Source organism: Pteropus alecto, unplaced genomic scaffold (assembly GCF_000325575.1).
Source record: "Pteropus alecto unplaced genomic scaffold, ASM32557v1 scaffold8, whole genome shotgun sequence".
NCBI classification, from domain to species: domain Eukaryota; kingdom Metazoa; phylum Chordata; class Mammalia; order Chiroptera; family Pteropodidae; genus Pteropus; species Pteropus alecto.
This window is the reverse complement of record NW_006494609.1, coordinates 21967245-21972251: the sequence shown is the minus strand read 5'-3', so window position 1 is coordinate 21972251 and position 5007 is coordinate 21967245. Positions and strand designations below refer to the sequence as shown.

Sequence of the window (5007 nt, the reverse complement as noted above, 5' to 3'; positions counted from 1 at the left end):
GGGGGGAGCGGGAGGAGGGGGGGGTCTGGTGAGTCGAGGGCCCGCCCGGTCATGGGAAAGCAGGGCCCTTGCCTGGAGGCTGGGCCGCGGCCACCAACTCGCCGCCCACTGTACCGTGACTTGGATGCTCTGGGGACTCGCGAAAGCCCCTTGCCCTGGGACAGGGCCGAGGGGCCTGTGGGCTGATGAATGAGGCCCGCGCTAGAGCGAGGCGCTGGCTCTCGAGGCCCATTCATGGGGACTCAGTTCTTAGGAACTCTGGGTGGACGGGTCCCGGTTAGACGAGGCTCTGTTCTGCAGTTTCTGAGAGACTTTTTTTGTCTTTGTCCCTGGTGCAGGGGCTCAGCGTGCCTGCGTGCGTGTGTGTGCATCTGCGTGTGTGTGTGCTCGCACGCGTGTGAGCATGCGGGCGTGCATGTGTGCGCATGTGTGTGCATGTGTGTGCGTGCGCATGCATGTGTGTGTCTGCGTGCATGTGTACATGTGCACATGCATGTGTGTGGGTGTGCACATGTGCATGTGTGCGTGCATGTGTGCGTGGGTGTGCGTGGGTGGGTGTGAGACACACTGGCTGAGGGGCTAGCCCTCGCAACTTGTCTGTGAAATGACCAGGCCACCCTGCTCACCTTGGGGCAGAGATGCACCTCCGTGAGGTAGAAAGATTCAGGGAAGGCAGAGGCCCCAGGGACCAGGGTCAGAGCCCCTTGTCACTACTGCCTAATTGTCGGGCCCCTGACAACCCACTCTGCCAGGGTGCTGTCTGTCAGCCTCGGGGTCCGACAGCTGCTCGGACCCACCGTGGGGGGGCAGCATCGTGTTGCAGGTGGAAGGCGCAGGCCGGCTCCCCGCAGACAGACACAGGCACGCGCCTAGGCGCTACTGGCGAGCCCGTTTGTCTTCCCAGAGTCTCTTTCCCGTTGTTCTTTTTCGTTGCTAATGTCGTTTTAATCTATTAAGGGACTGGCAGTTTGAAAATGTTTGGTAAAGTGGTATTGACATGTATGTCACGGCCTCTGTGGCATTACAGGGGGCAGGGGGCAGAAGTCACGCACACAGAAATCGTACAAGTAAAGTTTTTCCGTCAGAGTACTTGGTGGCACAGAAAAACACTCAGAGTATCTTTGGTACAGATTTGAAAAGTCACCTCCCCATTCTCCCTAACCAGCCAGAGGCCACGGGGCAGCAAGACTCAGCCCCAGTGGGCAGGCTGGCTGGGGAGGGGGCTCCTGCACTGGAGGTGGCATTGTACTCCCACCCCCCACTAATAGCGCCTTCTGCCCCAGACACGCACGCAGCCCGCTCCCTCGCCCGCACGTGACGAAGTTAGGGCATGGGGTTTCGGCGCGAAGCACGGGTGCGTGCAGAGGCACAGGCAGCTCCACAAACAGTCGGGAGAAACGGGCCAGGGAGAGGCGTGTGCGTGACCAAGCCCACGCTCCAGAGTAAATAAACCGAAAACTTAGGAGAGAGGGGTCTTTGTGCCTAGTGGCCGAGGAAGTTCACTTTTGTGAAAAGGCCACATGCAAGTCATACTTCCAACTAGGCAAGGCGGCACAAAAACCTCATTTAGGCTGGGCCCGGCCCAGGAGCGTTTTCTGTGAAATTTAGAAGTCAGGTTTAGCCAGAATTTCTTCCAGGAATTATGAACCTCTGGAGACTGTAACCACTGTTCCTTCTGAGCCACCCCTGCCAAAGTCTATAAAATATGAGCCTAAAAAATCTGCCTGAAGAGCAGTCTGACGTTTTACATATATTTATAAAGAAATAAAATAAAATAAACTATCGCCAGACTTTTCAGGAGAACCCAATTAAAGCGGGCAGGGCAGCCCCATCCGGGGCCCCCAGGTGTGGAGAACAGGCCTGCGTTTCCCTTGGGGGGGGGGTCTGCACAGGCGAGGGGAGCAGAGCCCTTCATTCCCGGCTCACATTCTCTCTTGGCCCTTTTGTCCTCGATGGGACTGTGAAAAGGAGTGGCCTGTGTCTGAGGACGGAGCAGGGGGCTCGGCATCTGGGGCGGGATGCGCTGACTGCGGCTGGCTACCGTGCCGGCCGATTTATTTGTGGTGGTTTCTCACTGCGCCTGTGGGAGGTGATGATGCCTTGTTTCACTATCAGGAAACTGAGGCACAGAAAATCTTGGGGACTTGCCAGGACACACAGCTCTATGTCTGGGCCGTAGCTGCGTCTGTACTCAAGATGGCCGGCCTCTCGGGGTACTTCCTACTTACCCCAGACCCCGGGGAAGGAAAGGAGACCAAACCCTTGACACACTGGTGACTTTCGTCCCTCCTGCCAACAGCTGAACCGTCTACCCCCAGGGCGATGTGGACTTGGCATCACAGCCCTCTACCCCACTGCCTGTGTTCTTTCTAGAACATGCCACTGTCCCAAAGGCACAAGCACCACTCAAGCTGGCCCCCTCCCCAGAGCCACCACCGTCACCCCAGCTGGTGGCCCTATTGTCACATGCTAGGACTTTCCTCTTTCTCATGGAACCAGTCCCATTCCCTTCTGGGGGCGGCGGGGGGACGGCGGGGAGCAGACCACACGAGACCCAATGAACCATTTCCGGGCTGTAATTATCCCCCAAAAACCCATCACTGGCACTCCAGACCCTGAGATGCTACCACCCCCGACCTGTGGACCCCCAACTCTGGGTTCGGGGGCACTGCACACATAGCTGCCGGCAGGCACAGAGGTCCCCTGGCAGGACAGCACAGTGCGGGTCCGCCCCAGGCGTGCGTTTGCAGCGTGACAGCATGCTGAGGACTCACCAGTGCCACAGCGCGCACAGCCCAGCCCTCCGACACGGCCCGTCGGCCAGGGAAGAATGTGAGGCGGTTTTCAGTGCGGGGACGTCATATCCAGGCAAGATGGAGCCGAGGGACACTGGAAAGGGATAAAGGAGAGAGGCAATTAACCTGTGAATGCTAGAAAAATCCAGCACATTGTCTGGGACTAGAAGAGGCGTCAACGAGGCGTCCCACGTCTGGGGACAGTGTCTTGCTGGACTTTTGAACGTGGCGTTGGGCAGGTGGGGGTGGCAAGGTGCCTACACATTTGGTGTTGAAGACAATGGGAAAGGCACAAAGGGAAGCAGGTGAGCCTAGCAGGAAATGGGGGGGTGGGCACGAGGCTGGGGAGCTTCCAGTCAGACCCTGAAGGGTCTTACATGCTAGGTGAAGGCTCACGGACCACACCCCAGAAGCTCCGGGAAGTCAGATGGAGGACGTACAAGGTAGTGACAAGGTCAAAATGGCATTTTAGAAAGGTCGCTCCAAAGTTTGAAAACAAACTTTGCTGACTGTTTCACCCGGCTACCCCATTCCTAAGAATTTGGGGTAAAGGAAAAGTTTGTGGATTCAGATGCAGCAACACTCACGCAGGGCCACTAGCCACAGCAGAAAAACGGGACCAACTTAAATCTTTTTCAGCGGGTGTCACCCGAGCAGAGTTGTATTAATTAAAACCCTGGCTTGTGACGTGCCCTCCTCACGGGTCTGTGCCGACCCGACTTTTATATGCTGTATTCATTCTTATTTATTTTCTTAAATAGTATGAGAAGCACCCACGAAGCTGTCACCCACCCCGACCACGGGGACACTGACCACAGCCCCTCCTCCCCCAGCGCACGCAGGGTGGGGAATTTGACCGGAGAAGGGGTGCTGATCCACAGTGGTCCACAGACACCCCCAGATGATTAAACAGCTCTTAAAATGGAAGAGCCGAGGCCCACGGCCTTCTCACGGACCCGGCGTTTAGCACAGAACTGGGTTCATTGTGAATTCATAAATACTTCCTCATCGCTGGTCCAAGCGTGTCCCTGTTTTGTTTTGCTGATTTATGCATTCATGGATTCATCTGCAATGATGCCATGAACACTCTGGGGAGCCCACTCCCCAAATCTGCACCTTAGCGATTACTTACACCTGCCTCCACACCCGGTCCCTGCAGGGCGAGGACCGAGGGCCTCTGTGGTGGCAGGGAGGTGGTTAAACACACTCTGGTGTGTACAGACCACAGGGGCTACAGTGCCGCGGGAAAAGAATGGCATTGATCTTGACTCCTGAGTGAAGAAAAACAATCTGCACAGAAAGGAATAGCACCCGAGGATGCAGTTTTTATGTAAAAAATAAGCAAGGTCGATGGGTACACATATGCAAATGCACAGAAAACATGCAGCCATAACCCTGAAACCTATAAGGGCAGTTAACGAGTGGGGGGCTGGGGGCACGTGTTGAAGCAGGCCTTTGCTGTTACCCACAATGTTTGCTTTCTAATCATGAATGCATTAATTATCAATGCATTTCTTGCATGACTAAAATCAACATTTGGTAGGTGGGTTGTTTTTCTTTTAACAAACACAAAGGGAAGAACATTTTGGCCGATAGGTCGTGAGTGGACACACACCCCTCCCCCAAAGAAGTTCTGCAGACACGGGGGAGTTATCTGATCCCCAAGACCATTCCTTTTTTAATTTTATGTGTTCTAAAGCTGGCGCCCAGGGCTCCGAGTGGCATGTCAGTGACATGAGGCCAGCAGGTGTGCGCCTGCCGGCTGCGATTCCACCACCCGCGGGCCCCAAATCCCTCCGAGCCGCCCAGTGGGTGTCTGCACCGGCCTGTCTGTCGGGAGTACTTTTTCCTTTTCGGTCTTTAAGGGGCCCAAAAGCTAACGCCCTGGCCTGTGCTCTCGGGGATTAGCTAAGTGGAACGAGAATGTGACACAAGGCAGGCCCAGGAGAGGGGACACGCCAGCCTCTGGGGAGCAGCGGCCCCCTGGCTCACATATGCCGACAGCCGTGTGGCTCGCTGGCAAGGAGCCGGGGCGCGCGGGGCCGACGGCTCCACTCCCGTGCGGAACCCCCAGCTGCCACGTTCCCTCCCAGCGCTAACCAAGAGGGAGTGTGGCTAAAGGACACGGGGACGCTAAGCCGTCAGATCCAGAATGGGCAGGGGCAACCTGGCAGGTCTTTCTGTTCACCTCTCCCCCCCCCCCCCTTCGTCT

At 56.4% G+C, this 5007-nt stretch overlaps 1 long non-coding RNA gene across 1 annotated transcript in view; it reads right to left on the bottom strand.

Annotated features, from left to right (window-relative positions):
* LOC107196672 overlaps positions 1-5007 on the bottom strand; it is a 72844-nt gene that overhangs the window by 66035 nt on the left and 1802 nt on the right. The window contains exon 3 of the long non-coding RNA XR_001518099.2: positions 2775-2889. This is a non-coding gene — a long non-coding RNA (uncharacterized LOC107196672). The remainder of the gene's footprint in view (positions 1-2774; positions 2890-5007) is intronic.